The following is a 20,383-nucleotide window of genomic DNA, read 5'->3' as shown; positions in this document are numbered from 1 at the left end:
AAAAAATCATGGAAACAAATGATAATGAAAATACAACGGTTCAAAACCTGTGGGACACAACGAAGGCAGTCCTGAGAGGAAAATATATAGCGGTACAAGCCTTTCTCAAGAAACAAGAAAGGTCTCAGGTACACAATCTAACCCTACACCTAAAGGAGCTGGAGAAAGAACAAGAAAGAAACCCTAAGCCTAGCAGGAGAAGAGAAATCATAAAGATCAGAGCAGAAATCAATGAAATAGAAACCAAAAAAACAATAGAACAAATCAACGAAAGTAGGAGCTGGTTCTTTGAAAGAATTAATAAAATTGATAAACCCCTGGCCCGACTTATCAAAAAGAAAAGAGAAAGGACCCAAATAAATAAAATCATGAATGAAAGAGGAGAGATCACAACTAACACCAAAGAAATACAAACTATTATAAGAACATACTATGAGCAACTCTACGGCAATAAATTTGACAATCTGGAAGAAATGGATGCATTCCTAGAAACATATAAACTACCACAACTGAACCAGGAAGAAATAGAAAGCCTGAACAGACCCATAACCAGTAAGGAGATTGAAACAGTCATTAAAAATCTCCAAACAAACAAAAGCCCAGGGCCAGACGGCTTCCCGGGGGAATTCTACCAAACATTTAAAGAAGAACTAATTCCTATTCTCCTAAAACTGTTCCAAAAAATAGAAATGGAAGGAAAACTTCCAAACTCATTTTATGAGGCCAGCATCACCTTGATCCCAAAACCAGACAAGGATCCCACCAAAAAAGAGAGCTATAGACCGATATCCTTGATGAACACAGATGCGAAAATACTCAACAAAATACTAGCCAATCGGATTCAACAGTACATTAAAAAGATTATTCACCACGACCAAGTGGGATTTATTCCAGGGCTGCAAGGTTGGTTCAACATCCGCAAATCAGTCAATGTGATACAACACATCAATAAAAGTAAGAACAAGAACCATATGATACTCTCAATAGATGCTGAAAAAGCATTTGACAAAGTACAGCATCCCTTCCTGATCAAAACTCTTCAAAGTGTAGGGATAGAGGGCACATACCTCAATATCATCAAAGCCATCTATGAAAAACCCACCGCAAATATCATTCTCAATGGAGAAAAACTGAAAGCTTTTCCGCTAAGGTCAGGAACACGGCAGGGATGTCCATTATCACCACTGCTATTCAACATAGTACTAGAGGTCCTAGCCTCAGCAATCAGACAACAAAAGGAAATTAAAGGCATCCAAATCGGCAAAGAAGAAGTCAAATTATCACTCTTCGCAGATGATATGATACTATATGTGGAAAACCCAAAAGACTCCACTCCAAAACTGCTAGAACTTATACAGGAATTCAGTAAAGTGTCAGGATATAAAATCAATGCACAGAAATCAGTTGCATTTCTCTACACCAACAGCAAGACAGAAGAAAGGGAAATTAAGGAGTCAATCCCATTTACAATTGCACCCAAAACCATAAGATACCTAGGAATAAACCTAACCAAAGAGACACAGAATCTATACTCAGAAAACTATAAAGTACTCATGAAAGAAATTGAGGAAGACACAAAGAAATGGAAAAATGTTCCATGCTCCTGGATTGGAAGAATAAATATTGTGAAAATGTCTATGCTACCTAAAGCAATCTACACATTTAATGCAATTCCTATCAAAGTACCATCCATCTTTTTCAAAGAAATGGAACAAATAATTCTAAAATTTATATGGAACCAGAAAAGACCTCGAATAGCTAAAGGGATATTGAAAAAGAAAGCCAACGTTGGTGGCATCACAATCCCGGACTTCAAGCTCTATTACAAAGCTGTCATCATCAAGACAGCATGGTACTGGCACAAAAACAGACCCATAGATCAATGGAACAGAATAGAGAGCCCAGAAATAGACTCTCAACTCTATGGTCAACTAATCTTCGACAAAGCAGGAAAGAATGTCCAATGGAAAAAAGACAGCCTCTTCAATAAATGGTGCTGGGAAAATTGGACAGCCACATGCAGAAAAATGAAATTGGACCATTTCCTTACACCACACACAAAAATAGACTCAAAATGGATGAAGGACCTCAATGTGAGAAAGGAGTCCATCAAAATCCTTGAGGAGAACACGGGCAGCAACCTCTTTGACCTCAGCCGCAGCAACATCTTCCTAGGAACAACGCCAAAGGCAAGGGAAGCAAGGGCAAAAATGAACTATTGGGATTTCATCAAGATCAAAAGCTTTTGCACAGCAAAGGAAACAGTTCACAAAATCAAAAGACAACTGACAGAATGGGAGAAGATATTTGCAAACGACATATCAGATAAAGGACTAGTGTCCAGAATCTATAAAGAACTTAGCAAACTCAACACCCAAAGAACAAATAATCCAATCAAGAAATGGGCAGAGGACATGAGCAGACATTTCTGCAAAGAAGACATCCAGATGGCCAACAGACACATGAAAAAGTGCTCCATATCACTCGGCATCAGGGAAATACAAATCAAAACCACAATGCGATATCACCTCACACCAGTCAGAATGGCTAAAATCAACAAGTCAGGAAATGACAGATGCTGGCGAGGATGCGGAGAAAGGGAACCCTCCTACACTGTTGGTGGGAATGCAAGCTGGTGCAACCTCTCTGGAAAACAGCATGGAGGTTCCTCAAAATGTTGAAAATAGAACTGCCCTATGACCCAGCAATTGCACTATTGGGCATTTACCCTAAAGATACAAACGTAGTGATCCAAAGGGGCACGTGTACTCGAATGTTTGTAGCAGCAATGTCCACAATAGCCAAACTATGGAAAGAACCTAGATGTCCATCAACAGATGAATGGATCAAGAAGATGTGGTATATATACACAATGGAATACTATGCAGCCATCAAAAGAAATGAAATCTTGCCATTTGCGACAACATGGATGGAACTAGAGCGTATCATGCTTAGCGAAATAAGTCAGGCGGAGAAAGAGAACTATCATATGATCTCCCTGATATGAGGAAGTGGTGATGCAACATGGGGGCTTAAGTGGGTACGAGAAGAATAAATGAAAGAAGATGGGATTGGGAGGGAGACAAACCATAAGTCACTCTTAATCTCACAAAACAAACTGAGGGTTGTTGGGGGGAGGGGGTTTGGGAGAAGGGGGTGGTATTATGGACATTGGGGAGGGTATGTGTTTTGGTGAGTGATTCACAGACCTGTACCCCTGGGGCTAAAAATATATGTTTATAAAAAATAAAAAATTATATTAAAATTTCAAAATAAAAAATAACAGTATTGTGGAATTTTGGAAAATGTGGTGGGAATGTGATGAAATGAAAGTTTTTCCTTATTGGTTTTAGACAGTAGAATATACCTAAGTAGACATGTTCTCTATTTTTTTGTAAATCAGCTAAAATAATGTGGCCATGAAGCTATATCTACTAAGCCAAAATGTTGGATCAGAATTTTTATTTAAGTGACTGGTCATTAGTTAGATTCTGTCTGGCTACTAAATAAATACAAATATTTATTTGCTAAAATTGCTAATCTTCAATTTTAATTTAGCAAGAATAATCAACTTTGAAGTATCTTCATCTAGACATTTTAAAACATAGTTATGTCATTATATTTTGAAGTTTATTAAATCTAAATTTTACTTATCATTTCTTGATAGATTTTTCTCACTAGTGGTAGAAATAGAAATAGATCCTGGCAGAATCTTAAGCTCATTAGAGTAAGCCAGTGTTATTTAGAAGCACTGATAATGATTTTGCAGTCATTTTCTCTCTCCTTTTGGATAGAATGTAACTTCCATACATATTTTATAAATTTATTTATACTTTTGTTATATTTTAATCAAATGACATAAAATAGCTTCTACTTCCATTTTATTTGAAATGTCATCCAAAAATTTCAATTATTAAAAGGTTATTAATTTATTTATTACATATATATTTAAAGTGTGCCTAAATATTTTATGCCCTTTGGGCTAGTTCCTGAGAGTCTTAAATAAGCATAGTGCCTTTTCTGTGAGTTGCTTGCTTTAGTAAACATTTTAATTCAGTGTGAATTGTTGAGCATTTACAGTAATGTATTACAGAACTATAAGATAGGCATATTTTCTATTTTTGTTTCCCAGGACATAATAGAAAAATATAGTCTTGCTAGGGAGGCTAGACAAGAGGGCAGATGGACAAGGGATACATCATGAATGAGATGAGAGTTGATTTAAGTCTTAAAGATGGCAGATACCACAGACCGAATTTATATGGGGAGTGGATCTTAAATAAGTTTGTTACTTCTTTAAGTGAATTTCAAGATTAGTGTGAGGCTTTAATGATAAGAGATAATGTATAAACACCTGACCCTTCTTTTTTACTATATTATTGGGATCTTACAGAGAGAAATATTGTTGTCCTTCAACTTCTAACAGAATACTTGGCATTCATTGGATTCTGAATAATCTTTGATGAATAATAAATTAGTAAGTTAATACAATGGCTTGATGAATAGATAAATAGATATCATTATCTAAGAGTTATGTAATTCAAATCTATATTAGCTATACTATATTAATGTAGATTCATGTTTTCGGTACTGCAATGCAAAGTCTTTCACTCTGAATGATAGGTAAAGAAAGATGATCTATTTTTGGCTTTTTAATTGGATTCTAAGTTTCTGTAGTTTCGTAGTAAAAATTCTGTGAACTCAGAATAATGCTGTAGCTTGTCTGATAAAATTGGAATGATGAAAAACTAGGACACCAGTATAAGTGCTAACTACGTTAACCTACAGTCATACAGTCATAGTTCCTGACTCTCTCTCTCTTTCTTTTTTTTTTTTTTTTTGGTATTATACACAGATACTTATGCTCCCATTTCCTGTTTTTGTTAAAATTCTATCTTTACATTTGACTATACAGAATATATATTGGTGAGGTACTGTCTGCTACTATGTAAATTTCAGTGTAAACACATTAGAGAAATTCAGAAATGTGAGTAAAGTTGAGTAGAAGCATCTTTAGCTAAACCTAAAGATGATTGCGATTTCATTCTGCAAAATGACAGTTTTCCATTTAAGTACAGCAACAGCCATATATTCTGTGTTTTCATTTGAACTTCTAAATCTCAATGTTAAATCTGGAAGTTTGTTCTAATAAAAACACCCTATGATTTATATAAGTATTTTTATATCCTATTAAAATGGCCTTCCAGTTATGAATTTCCCCTTATATTTACAAATCATATTTAACTATTTTATTTTGTTTTTTTTTAATTTTATTTTTATAATATTTATAAATATTTTATTTTTGTTTTTAAATAATTTATTTATTTGAGAGAGAGAGAGAGAGCAAGAGCACTGGAAGGGGCAGAGGAAAAAGCTGACTCCCCGCTAAGCAGGGAGCCTCATATGTCCAGGATCCCAGGGATGTGGGATCTTGACCTGAGCCAAAGGCAGATGCTTAACTAACTGAGCTACCCTGGTGCTCCTTATTATGTATGTTTTTGACTATTACCTCAAATATGTAATAGGAAGTGAGATAAAAGGGCTTTTAACTATAAAATAAAATTAAAAAAAAAAAAAGTTCTGGGGCACCTGGGTGGCTCAGTGGGTTAAGCCTCTGCCTTCGGCTCAGGTCATGATCTCAGGGTCCTTGGATCGAGCCCTACATTGGGATCTCTGCTGAGCAGGGAGCCTGCTTCCCCCTCTCTCTCTGCCTGCCTCTCTGCCTACTTGTGATCACTCTTTCTCTGTCAAATGGATAAATAAAACCTTAAGAAAAAAAAGGTTCTAATTCAAAGAAATGTGATATAAAGGATTTTAACATAGCCTTTGTCATGGAAATACATTTATTCTATAGTAAGTAAAACCTGGGAGGGATTGTCTGAAAGAACATACTAAATCCTTAATGTTTTTACTTATAACTAATGAGTGAATATATAAAGTCTAACTTTATTTCGTGTATATATATATTTTTTTGTTTGTAGAATCAGGACTTCCAGAATTCTATTGTAAAGAGCATGCAACTGATGTGTCAAATTAATTTTCTCTCTCTTTTTTTTTAAGATTTTATTTATTTTTTTGACAAAGATCACAAGTAGGCAGAGAGGCAGGCTAAGAGAGAAGGGGGAAGCAGGTTCCCTGCTGAGCAGAGAGCCAGATGTGGGGCTTGATCCCAGGGCTGTGGGATCATGACCTGAGCCAAAGGCAGAGGCTTTAACCCACTGAGCCACCAAGGTGCCCTGCCAAATTAATTTTCTATAAAAATCACTGAAAGTCTAAATTTTGTACTACCTTATCCCTATGCATTAATCCCTCTTGATATGAAAAAGATAATAAGAAAATTATTTCTTAAAAAAGAAATAGAGAATATATTTAATACATGATGAGCAAATTCATTGTTCAAAAGTCCTGGGACAAGTAAATTTTGAAAAGCTCATTTTTCTAATTAGTCATCATATATCTATAGAAACAATTTTATCTTTCTAAAATCAGCCCAAAATTAAGCCTAATTTTGCAAATACATACTGACTTTTATACGGTGAATATAAATGATGATTGGTGCTCCCTTTAAAGAACAGAATGTGGATTTCATTTGAATGCTTCAAGGCTTAGTTATAATCTTAGAAATGAGAGGTACTAGTTTTAAGTACTCATGTTTGCTATTCTTAGATTATTTGAAATTTTTCAATTTGTAATATAAGATCCTAAAAAATCTCAAATTGGGTTGTGTCTGTCTCTTCTTATTTGTTATAGAACAATATCAATAATAGTAATTACAGAGGCAATAAAGAATAACACCAATTACTTCTTGTCTACTTCAAACAGACTAGGTCTCTCATGTTCACAAACAAAAAGTATACATTGTTACCGATAAACAAGTGATATGAAAAGAAGCATATGAATTTCAGAATATTACAAAGCTAGTAATTAATGGAATGGGGATTCATATTAGTTTTTTTTAATGCTAAATCATTTATTTTACCCTATGTTAAATCTGTATTTGTATAATGGATATGTTAGGTTTTCTCAATAATCAAAAAACTGAAAATAGTTGCTGATATATTTGTCCAAATAAAATACACATATATATATATATTTATATATAAATGTGTACGTATACACACACACATATATAAAACATCAAAATAGTGATACCATCAGATGGTAGCTTTTACAAGTTGATGGGTAAAGAAAAAACCATTACAAATTGATCCAAATTATATCTGGGTTCTTAACTTAAATTTACCTGAATAAAAATGTCTCTTCGAATATTGAAGGCAGGAAAAGGAAAATTGCTAGCCCTTAAAGGAACAATAAAATATAAATTAAAATATTGGATTTGGCTGATTAAGACTTAGTAGTTGTTGAAGAGAAAAAGTACATAAATATTTCAATAAATATAAACAAGAAATTTGATAAAATTTTACCTATATTTATGTTGAAACTATTAGTAAATTAAGGGGGAAGAGTCCCTTAAACAGTTAAAAATATCTATTAAAATTATTTAAGATAAACAGGAACCCAAATGGAAAGTATCAGAAACTTTTTTCTTTTAAAATCAGAGACGATACAAATTTTTATTACTATTACTCCATTACAGCATTACTATTAACTCTTTTTATTAATTACTCCATTACTATTTTTATTTAATGTCCATTTGAGGTCCTAGCCAGGAAAAAATGATAAGAAAAGAAATTAGAGATTAAAAATTATAAAAAGGAAAAATATTGTTGTGAAGATGATGTATTTATGTAAATACCTACATATAAAACCAAATTGTTAGACAAATATTAGAGAATTACTAAACAGATTCTTATGAAGGTAATTGGATATGACTAGTATACAAAATCAGGTGCTTTTCATTACACCAATGACAAGCATGTAGAAAAGATAATTAAGAAGAAAAATTTGTACTAGAATTTAAGACTTCACAATCAGTACAATATTAGGTAAGATATTTTCAGGAAAAAAAAGCATAAAACTTTGTTAAATAAATTTTAAAAAGCTAAAGAAATGGCTAGAAAAGCTGTGTTTCATAAAGTTCTCTGATCTTTCTAAACTAATATATAGATCCAACAAAATTCCAGTCATTATACCAACTTGTATTTTATGAAACTTGTTGATTCTAAAGTTTATATGGGAGATTTAGTGACAAGAAAAACACCACCAATTCTGAAGAATTCCAGCACATTCCTAATTAAAATGCTTATGTAACATTTAGAAATGTTTAAGAAATTCTTCTGTATCCCAAGGATTCAATTAAATTTCTTAAGCAGTACACAGTAGTTTACTATTTAAAATTAATGACTGTGATAATTTTAAAATTAAGGACTTTTGTTCTTCAAAACAATTAGTAATGCAAATCAAGACAAGGAAAAGATACCATTCTGTATCATTGGTTTTTCATTGCATCAAAGAGTTGAACATTTACACATCCTATGACTCAGCAGTCACCAACTAAGTATTTAATCAAGGTAGATTTTTGCATCTGAACCTTGGGAGATGTGTACCAGAACATTATACCAGATGTTATAAATAATAGTATAGTGAAACATGAGGAAACAATCCAAACGTGCTGAGAGTGGATGAATAAATTAAGGTGGTAATCCAATAATATAAATTAAAAGTCTTCAGTGCTCCGATGCCTGAGTGGCTCAGTCAGTTAAGCTGTGACTCTTAATTTCAGCTCAGGTCTTGGGACCAAGCCCCATGTTGGGCTCCTTGTTCAGTGGGGAGGCTGCTTGAGGATTCTCACTCTCCCTTTCCTTCTGCCCCTCCCCGTGCTCTCTTTCTCTCTCTCTCAGAGAAATAAATCTAAGAAAAAATCTTCAGTGCCATTTACTAATGCATGAATCTGAAAACCACAATAAATGAAAACAGGTCACCTAAGATTAAAGAATTAATGATATCTTACTTATATAGTTAAGAGAACCAAAAATTAAGTATGTATTTATTAATCTGGGCTCCCTGTTCAGCAGAGTCTGCTTCTCCCTCTGCCCCCTCCCTGCTCATGTTTGTTCTCTCTTAAAGAAATAAATAAAAGTCTAATACACACACACACACACACACACACACACATTTATCGAATTTATGAAAGATACACAATGAAGATAAAAATATCTGAAAAAATATGGGGCACCTTGATGGCTCAGTGGGTTAAGCCTCTGCCTTCGGCTCAGGTCATGATCTCAGGGTCCTGAGATTGAGCCCCGCATCGGCCTCTCTGCTCATCAGGGAGCCTGCTTCCCTCTCTCTCTGCCTGCCGCTCTACTTGTGATTTCTCTTTCTCTGTCAAAGAAATAAAATAAAGTCTTTAAAGAAAATGTATCTGAAAAAATAAAGTAAGAAAATAATAAAAGATTGAGGGACATGGTTAATTTGGGTGGAGGGAGGCAGGAATATGGGATCAGGTAGGCCCACATGACTTTATGAAAATTATTGTCAAGGTCTTATCCTCTGGAGAGGGTGGTGCTTTCATAGAGCATACTGCCTTATTATGAAAAAGGAGAAAAGGAAAGAGGGAGGGTGAGAGGAAGGATAAATGAATTAATTCATTCTATAAGCTCATGTGTGTGTCAATGATAAAAATATATCATACTTCTATGATCATGATTACTCTTAATTCTGTTTATTTGAGTGATAAAAATATGTACACATATGTTCAAGTATTTAAGAAACTTTTATTGAGTAGTTGACATGCTTGCAAAGAAATGTTGAAATATTTGAAAATTTCCAAAAGAACAGAGAGCACATTTTATTCATTTTTTTGAGTGACTATTTAATGAGAGTCTGTAGTATAAGCCAGACAACATGCTATGTACTGAGCACAATGTTGGGAATAGTTTAAAATGGTCTTTGCTATTACAAAAATGTTCCCGTGGTTTCCACAACTGTTTTTCCCCCAAGTTTTTATTTAAGTTCAAGTTAGTTAACATATAGTTTAATGCTGGTTTACATAGCTTTTAAAATATATTACAGAGAATTTAGAGTTCATTGTCATTTTCTGGTTTAGACTTGTGATATTCAAGATACCAAAGGTGATGGGGTAAAGAAATATGTATCTCATGGGCTTACAGGAATCCTTAAAATAACGCAAAAATGTTTTAATATTTTCCCCCAAAGTTTGAGTAAGCAGTTTTAAGAATATAATCTTTTGTAATAGAATTTAATTTTTAAAATGTAATTCACCTTCCACCAGATTTGGTAGACTATATCTATGTTCTAGTGGAATTAGAAAATTTGGGACATTTTACATCAAATTATTAGTGAATAACTGCTAAATTTCATAAGTACTCTTGTCATAGTGGAATATTACTCGTTTTTTCTTTCAGGTGGTCTTTATAGTATAGGATTGTATAGTGGACTCTTTTTTACAGTTTACACATGTTGACTAATATTTACTTTTTAAAAAAATATTTACATCTCAGACAGTTGAGAAAGACTGTTCTCTGTATGTATGGTGTGTGTGTCTATCTGTGTATATGTGTAATATAAGGGGGTCAGTAGCCCAATTTCTTTCTTTTCCCAGGACTATGTTGCAAAAAAAATAACACCCTGTGGTGAATGCCAACTGTAGGATTTATGAATGTCCAAAGTCCTGGGATGTCTTATGTGTTTCCTTACACAGATTTCATAATTTTGCACTAATTTCAGTTCACATTAGTGTGTTCAACACATAAACAACTTCAAATAAAATGACATACAACTAAAAGGTAAATATAGTCTCATGTTTCCTTGATGCTAATGATGAAAGAATTTCTTCTATCAGTCACCTAAATGAAAATAGAATCTCTTTCCCTTTTTGCTGCAAAAACAGCTGTTCAATGACTGTTCAGCTTGGATTAGAATATTTTACAACTTTTTTTTTTTTTTTTTTTAATGTAAGGGAGTAAGAGGAAACAGATTTTTTATGATCTTTCATGAGGAAATAATGTGCTACCTCAGATGCTGTCAGCCAAGTCCTGGCCTCTTGTTTTTAGTCAGGTCCTGGTGTTTTGTTTGTATCACCTTCATCTAAAAATCACTTGGACTGATGAGCATAGGACTTTTGATGTGCTGTGTGGTGAATGGTTACTTTTTTTTGCATTGATTTATAATTCTTTTTTAAAAGAACATATTTTAGATGATATGTATTAAAGTTGCAAGAAATGTAGAAACATTTATGTAGAAAAAGACATGTAGATACCTCATTTTTCCATGTAGCCAACTCTAAGTACTTTTTTTTAAAAAAGCTTATATTTATTTATTTGAGAGAGAGAGAAGGAGCCCGAGAGAGAAAGAGAACACAAGCAAGGGTGTGGGGGCAAAGGGAGTGGGAGAAGCAGGCTCCCCACTTAACAGGGAGCCTGATACGGGGCTGGATCCCAGGACCCTGACATTATGACTTGAGCTGAAGGCAGAGGCTTCACCAACTGAGCCACCCCTGTGCCTCTGTAAGTACTTTAGAGTGAAAAGAAAATCTATTTACATTGCCTGGGGTTACCCAGCTAATCAGCAAGGATGGTAAGGGACACTCACAGTATTAGCAACTGTCTGAAGGCCCCTAGTTTTTTCCTATGGTTTATCCTGTGACTAATTTAATTTTTGTTTATAGTTTCTCTTAAATATAGAAAACAAGGGAAATCGGTTTCAGTGATGGAAGAGCCTTTGCTTATGTTTTTACCCGTTTCTAGTGTAACAACCTGAATATACCATGTTTTAAAATTGCTTAATCTTTTGTTAAATAAATGAATAAGTGAAGTCGCAGGTGTGGCAGGATACTATATCAATATATTAATTTGTATTTTCCTACTAGTACAGTCCTACTGATATCTATCTAGCTATATCTATATGTAGGACATTATCTATAGATAGATGATGGATGGATACCTAGATACATAAACAGATGCATAAATACATACATCATATTGATTTTCAGGGTTTTTAAAAAGACACTTAATTTTTTTCAACTGCGTCTCATCTCCTCAATCTAAAAGGGATGTTTTGTTTTGTGGAGACTGTATTTTAATGCAGCATAATAACACTTCAGTCCCAGCATTTCTCTTCAGAATATGCTGGCTGACTCAGTGAGTCTAGGTGGTAAACCTTAGAAGAAGCAGAGGTAGAGTTGCCCTGCCTGAGTTGATGTAAAGACAGTTTTTAGATGTGGACAAAAAGGGCAGATTCTGCAAGTGCAGTGAACACTGTGATGTGTCCCCTGCAATAGGACCTCCGCAGGGACGGCTGTGGATCCTTGGAGGTTGAACTCTAATAGTAGTTGTTCTTTAGCGGTTTAACATGGTAGAACTGGAGTTGCCTTTCTCAAGTGACTGTATATGCTTGGGAAAAATAAATTATAGTGACTACTACTGATGGATTGCAGACCCAAAGCCTTCTCTCTCATAAAGCACTGCAACCTCAGACTTGTATAACCTTAGGAATTAGGAAGGACCACTCCCCACTCCACTTGATGTGGAAATACTTCCACATCCCTTCTTGTGGGCTAAGGCTGAGTCCACATTTATCAACTTTAGAATCTACACAATAATGTGGCGCTTCTGAAATCTAAGTGCTATTCAGCATACTCTCACTATATCCCAAAAATCTGCCTGACATTCTGGCATCAGAGCAAGATTAGGAAGACCATATTTGAGCTGTCATCATATAGCAGTGATGATCCATATCCTAACAGCTGAATCATAGACTTGATGTATCATTTTCATGCGCATCATCAAGAAGGATCACAAAGCCTGCCTCAGCATCCATTAATGTCTATTTTACTTGTAAAAATCATGATTTTTTTTTTTTTAGGTGACAAATCTCAGATCAGATTCTTTCCATAATTAAGATCCAACGTGAAGGGAAAGAGTACTTACATACAAAGACACAAGTGGTAAAATCAGGAAAACTTAACTTTACAATATTTAAAAATTATCCATTCTTGGAACAGAAATATTAAGCATCTAAATCTACATGTTTAAATTTCATATTTATTAAAGAAAATACAAATAACTATGTAAGAAAATAGAAGTGAAAATAGTTTAGGGAGAGCACTTTGAAAAGAAAATTTAAGGTCATTGTGTGCCATAGATTTGTACTGTAAATAGCCAGCTCTCCGTTCATTCTTTCAAAGTTGGTCATTGACATCCATTTAATAGGCACTTTCTTCCTGTATTGAATACCTACTCAATGTCTCATAATAGAGAAATTCAAGATTCATTTATTTGATGACAAATTTCTTGAAATAAGATAAAAAGAAGAAAATATAAAGAGATATGTCATCCTCTTGAGGCTTATTTTTAACAGCTTATACTGATATTGACATTTAACTTCTGTCTTGCTTTATTTACATTACATTTGGATTGTGGCCATGAAATTGCTTCCTGGTGAGGACTGAGCCAAAGGACAGCAGGAGCCAGGAGAGCCCTGTAAGTTAGAAATAAGTGAGCTTTTCTGGCTGCATAATGACCTCTAGGATATGGGGAGCAATACAGAGATTATCATGCTTCCCATTAGCACCTGGCTTTGGAGCAGGGAATTGGCATCCTGACAAAGCCTATGAGAATCCATGGCATCCGAAGAGCTGTTTGAAAACTAGCACAGAAAAGTGCCCTGTTGACAAGGACAGTGATGGTTAAAAAGATGGTGTTGGCAGGAGTGAAGAAGGAAACAAAGTTGTCTCTGACCTAGGAGGTCAGCTGAAAGAGGCTGGACCAATACATAGCCCAGGATTGACAGAAAAATTAACTATCACGAAGTGCCAGGCAGGTGTAGCTTGAAATTCTTTTCTAGATCCCTCCAGAACTTCCTAGAGACAAAAACAAGACTGAAGGAATTAGATTCCAGTAGTTGAAGAGTCAGGACTGAACTAAGTCCTTACCACTTAGAACAGCCTGAGGGAGGGTAATGTGGATGCCTTCTAAGTGGTTACTCATATTCCCCCCCCCCAGGCTGTGTTTAAAGAAGTGTTTGTTATGCACGCGGACAACCTGGACTCCTGTCTTTGAGGCCATAAACATGTTCATTATTGTTGAGGCCACAGTCCTTTGAAGCTGATGCTAACTTTAAAACCTCCATTTTCGGGGCACCTGGGTGGCTCAGTGGGTTAAAACCTCTGCCTTCAGCTCAGGCCCTGATCCCAGGGTCCTGGGATTGAGCCCCACATCGGGCTCTCTGCTCAGCGGGGAGTCTGCTTCCCCCCCCCACCCTCTCTCTGCCTGACTCTCTGCCTACTTGTAATCTCTGTCTGTCAAATAAATAAATAAATCTTTTTACAGAAAGAAAGAAAGAAAGCAAGAAAGCCTTCCATTTTCTGCCCTCTGTGTACAGGTATTTTTACCTGTGAGCCAGATTCATTAAGAGCAACCTCTACTTCCTCAAGCTTGAATTCTTACAGACTCTTTATCAGACCAAGCAAATGTGAGGGGTTATAGCCTAACCATCCTTATGGTGTTATGAGTGAGGTCATCCTTTGCCCCAGTATATTTGCCAAGTCATATGGTCAACCTGATCTTCAGAGTCCTATTAGAGAAGGCACAATGTCAGATTCTATAGTGTGATACTTAACGAAGGAAGGGGAGTTCTCAAAGCATGTTCAGGATACATGGAATGTGCCCCCAAATAATGCACGCTTTTCTTCTTCCAACCACAAAATTCAGATAGATTATCATCTGCCCTTCATTTAAAAGTAGACATACATATTTTTGCAGAACTATGTGGGAGCAACTTTTCCAGAGTGTTCCAAAGCAACACTTTAATGAATAGAGTAAATTGCTTCTTACCTTCCTTCTTTTCTAGTCTTTTGAATGTTTAATATTTCTATATAGTCTAGTTGAAAGAAGAACATGACAAGTGCCTCAGCAGTAGGATTGGACTTGCTGTCTACCAGCTCCTTCCGTTAGTCATTCTCTTACACATTGGCTCCCTTCTCGTTCTTCCCATTTTTAGTGAAAAATCTTGGAATGATATTTCATACCAGTATCTGTTTCTATTTCTTCCTGTATTTCCAGACATATGCTACTTAATAAGACCCATATTTCCTAATAGCAAATTTTTATTTTCACTTGGCTTGAAAATAACTGAATGCTTTCTGGCCTAGTTCAGAATTGGCTTTGCGATGTCAATCCGTATTTACTAAGAAAAAGGAAAAGGACAGGGCACGGCTTTGTTCCTACCTCTCTACCACTCTCTTGGATTCCTAATAACTCCCCTTCCTCCACTGCCTAGGCTTTTATTCTCATGCGCCCTGGGGGAAGGTATAGCGGTAACTAATAGCCTGAAGGAGGCCTTGACTGTTGGAAAGGCCAGTGCTTTTTTTTTTTTTTTTTTTTTTTTTTTTAAGATTTCATTGATTTATTTGACAGACAGAGATCACAACTTGGCAGAGAGGCAGGCAGAGAGAGAGAGAGAGAGGGAAGCAGGCTTCCTGCGGAGCAGAGAGCCCGATGCGGGGCTCGATCCCAGGACCCTGAGATCATGACCCGAGCCGAAGGCAGCAGCCCAAACCACTGAGCCACCCAGGCGCCCCAAGGCCAGTGCTTTTGATGAAGTTCTAGAACATAGGTGAGGTTCGGTGGGGTGAGGTCGAGAGCCGATGACCAAGGAAGAATTCTTGAGACATCTTTGGTGCAAAATGGTGGTTTATTAAAGCATGGGGACAGGACCTGTGAGCAAGAAGAGCTGCTGTCCCATGGATGTGAGGAGTGGTCTGTTATATACTTGTAAGCTGGGCGGGGGTTAGGGATGATATAAGTCTCTAAGGAAATTTGGAAGGAAGGTTTCCAGGACCTTGAGGGGCTAGCTATTGTCTGGGGAAAAGGTTATTCATTACCAGTAATAAAACCTTTTCCTGAGACCCTTTAGATGTCTATCAGGGGGCCATATGCTTGGGAATGATTGTCGACATTATCTTGGAGGTTTAGAGATAAAGTTTCTTAAAGGAATTGTTAAAGTAGGCTTACAGGTTCCTGTTTGGGGGTAAGGGCTTGGTCAGGCTAGGATTGTCCTTTGCCCTTAGCAAAGCCTTAAGGTGGAAGTCAGTTGGCCTGTTTTAAGGGCTTGTCAGTAGGTAAGGAAATTTAATAATTATTCTTCTGCCTCTGTGTCCCACATCACTTTCATATACAGCTTATATTACGGGAATCAAACAGCCCATTATATCCAAACTTTGTGTTGTATTTTCCACAGATCTGTTTGTTCTGTGTTGTAAGCAGTTCTCGGGATAGAGTTTTACGCAGTGTGATATACCTAACCCAATGCAGGATTTCTTGAAAATGTGTAGTCTTGCTGTCTGTCTTTAAAATCTATTTTCCCAGCTTATGGTTGTCTCTATTAGTTCACCAGACAGCAGGTGTTTGCATTCTCTGCTGCCATTAGTCTCAGCACATGTTCTGCCCAGCTGAGTCGTTTTTCAGCAGGCACTCTCCTAAGCCTTAGTCAGATCTTTCCTGGGTCAGCTATCAAATAACAAAGTCAACCATATACTCCCAGAGCCTTCTGTCACCCAGACCTCCATGTGATGTCTCTGAGCACCCCTTTGTTACATGTCAGGTAAGAGAAAAGCAAGAGATGCACATGGAGACCTCGACTGCATATTAATCCACCCTATAGACATTTGATGTTCTCTTTGTCAGTTACTGAACAAAGTGAATTTTAATAGAAATGATGTTGAAATTGTATTTTTCATGTAGCTAATCAGTCGCCTCTCAGCAGGAAAATTCAAAGCAAATGAATGTAGCTGTGTGTTTGAGAGAAGACAGGAAAGGAAGAAAAAACAATGTGACAGGGAAATGTTAAATTATTTATGATATAAATTATATCAAAATGTGATTCATAGTAGAAATATTAACTTTTTAAGAGTTATTCTCAAGAGAATTAACCCATCAGTTGAGACATCCCTGGACAAGATTTTCCTGTGGCAGACATGTGTTTGTATTAGAAAAAGAAAGCAGTGGGAATTAAGAAGACAAAACAGAGGTAAAGTGGATAACATAAAAAGAAGTATTTCTCAGGTTCAGCCTTAGGAGAAATAAAACTGAGTCAAAACAAGAAAGCTGAATCAATATCTCCAGGGTTTCAACTGTTTTCTTGTCTGTTGGCAAAAGAACTAGTATGAGTGGTATCATATTTTGCAAGATTAGGATTTCTACTCAGAAATTTTGGCGTGTCAGTTGATTATATCTAGATTTACTTTAAAAGATTTGATTCAAAACTTAAAGAACATTGTGGAGAGTGTCATGTTAGCTTCTTTTCAGTCTAAATGTAGGGAGAAATATGCAACTCAAATTATCTATATGTAATTTCCTTAAGAACATGAATGAATAAATAATAATGATTCTCCCTGGGGTCTCACCTTTAACATTCCTTCTCTTCCTTCTATTCTCCCTAAGCCCACAAAATACCATGATGATATTTAAAACACAACTCTTGCAATTAATTTGTACCCTTTTTTATTTCTAACCCTAATATAATTCCATATAAATATTATATATATTGGATTTTTATCTTTTGGTTATTAGAAAAATAGTGTTTTTCAATTTTCATCTTATAACTTACCTGAAATTTCATGGTGTAGTGGAAATAACAATAGACTTGGTATTTGAAAACTGGTTCACATTTCTGTGTTGTGTTATTATTAAAGCTCTGTGTCTCTGTGTTGAAGTATCAATTTCCTTTTTAATAAAATAAAGTTAAGAGGTGCCTGGGTGGCTCAATGGGTTAAACTTCTGCCTTGGGCTTAGGTCATAATCTCAGGGTCCTGGGATTGTGCCTTGCATCAGGCTCTCTGCTCAACTGGGAGCCTGCTTTCCCCTCCCCCTCTGCCTGCCTCTGCCTACTTGTGATCTCTCTGTCTCTGTCAAATAAATACATAAATAAAATCTTAGGAAAAAAATGAAGTTAATAAATTTTGATTTCCCTCCTTCAGCTTTCCTTTGTGTGTTTAAGAGTTGATGTTAGCACCATTTTTCCTAACTCCAAACATCACTCTGTACTATAGAAAGGCAACTAGGAATGCTATTCCTCCTACTTAAGGTGTTTGGAAGAAACCATTGAATCCAGTGAAACATATAAAAAGATTTAGCTGTTACTTTATTAATGTGCCAGTTTAAAGTTTGTAGCAGAGATGAGATGTTTTATTATATTCATAGCTATGCTTCTAAACCCACTTATTTAACTAACAGTTGCAAAGTAACTTTTAGTATTTCACATGTGCATCTGCCTGAAGGACATCTCCTTTCCAAACCGCCAGATGGTCAAACATCAGAGGCCTTTCTGTACCTGTAAAATGACTATACATTTATAAATACTCTATTTAATATGCAGGTTGTTTTTAAACTTTTGATTTATTTATGTTGGTGTTTATTTGGTACCTGAATACTGTGCATACATATTTTATATTGTTGATGTGACTTAACACGCACTGTCAATCCATATAGTTTGGAAAATATAATAATCAAGTTGAAAAGTATGGTTTTTGTCCTTTGCATAAAAGTTTTCAAGTGAATATTTCATTTCATCAACCATTTTATTTGGTTGAAATGATTAAAATTCAAGTTTATGGGGTGCCTGGATGGCTCAGTGGGTTAAAGCCTCTACCTTCAGCTCAGGTCATGATCTCAGGGTCCTGGGATCGAGCCCTGCATAGGGCTCTCTGCTCAGAGGGGAGCTGCTTCCCCCTCTCTCTCTGCCTGCCTCTCTGCCTACTTGTGATCTCTCTCTGTTTAAAAAAAAAAAGAAAGAAGGAAACAAAAAAAAATTAAAATTCAACAAGTTTATATTATATTTAACAAGATATTGTAAGTCTGAAGTTTTACGATAAGGCCCAGGCGGTATATCCTTATGTATAGAATATTTCTCTTCTTGATTGTTGAAGTCATTTTATGCATGTCTTAGACAGTAGGGCACACAGAGGACTTATATTAGGTCTCTTAGACAAAACAATGTAGATCTGGGTCATATCCCTTTCTAAGTTTCCTGAGGAGGTCAAACCAATCTTGGTATAACTTTTAGGGGTTTCAATTCACTCTTTTGGTAGGCTGAAGATTTGAATCAAAACCAATTCAAGGACCGACACAAGATAGGCTAACAAAAAATATTTACAACATATATAGCATAGGGTTAATATCCCTAGTGTCTTAGTGGAAAAATAACTGGCAAATAACAAACATAAATATACCTAAAACCAATATGCTGAAAAATATAATAAGGAATTGATGAGATGCAGTATTTCTGAAGATGTGAGCTAAAATACTACTCCACATATGATTAGATGATGAAAGTAAAAGTTGTTCTAATCTCTTTAGAAGAAAATTTTCCAGTAACTAACAAACATAAAATAATCCCCTAGTTTGATTCAGCAATCATTCTTCTAAGATTCTTTATCCAGAAACAATGTTCACAGCATGAACATAAATAATATGCACATATGTACATATATGTTGCACAAATACACAAATATTAATATGTATGCACACATACAAATACAGGTCTCTTTAACTTCCTTAAAATGTCTATTTCCTTTCTATAAAATAGGAATAAAATATCTCTGGTGTCATGGACTTGTGTTTAGTAAGTGAGATAAACTTACAAAAGTTAATGTTCTCTTATAAAAAGAACAAAAAATACTCTTACTCTTCATGGTCACGCAGAAAAATTGCCTGTAAAACATACTTTTAAATGTACCAGAAGAGTAGGAAGTGGGAGAAGAGTGAAGTAGGAAAATAATACTCATTTTACGTAATGCAGACGCATGTTAATAATCTTCAAAGAGGATTTGTGGGTTTTGTAAATGAAAAAGTAATTATGAGGATGTGGATAGTGGTGGTGGGATGGTAATTATAATCTAGAGATTCTAGAATTCTTCACTCAGATACCCCTAAATTTGGCCTTCAAAGGAAAAGCTTTGTTCCACTCAACATCTTAGTACTATAAGAATTAGTCACTGATACATACATTCTCTAGGAAGGAGAGCTTCTTGAAAATGTTTCATTAAGTATTTTCTTTACATATAAGCAGTGGAGAATATACCTTAGGAGAAACATTGAGGTTAATCAATTTAGTGAGTTTGATTTATCCCTGAAAGAATTCAATTGACTCATTCTTTTTAAGTCAGGAAGGATGTTCAAAGTAAAAACTTTTCATGAAAAATCCCTATTTCTCTTAAACTCAAATCTGTGAGCTATTATCAGGAACTCATAATTGATCTTACCTATGCTGAGGGAAAAATGGGTTTTTCATGATTCATGCCCTTTATGTTTGAAGTTGATGCTTATTAGGATGTTATTATTGAATGTGAATGAGTATAACTAAAAAAAAAAAAAAAAGCTGATACAATTAGTAGTCTTCACAAGAAAGCCTTCACACAACGATCTTTCTTTTCATGGGTATTTGTAATCGCTATTTACCATGC

Source organism: Mustela lutreola, chromosome 3 (assembly GCF_030435805.1).
Source record: "Mustela lutreola isolate mMusLut2 chromosome 3, mMusLut2.pri, whole genome shotgun sequence".
Classification (NCBI taxonomy): Eukaryota; Metazoa; Chordata; class Mammalia; order Carnivora; family Mustelidae; genus Mustela; species Mustela lutreola.
The sequence above is the reverse complement of the archived record's forward strand: the minus strand, read 5'-3'. Positions refer to the sequence as shown.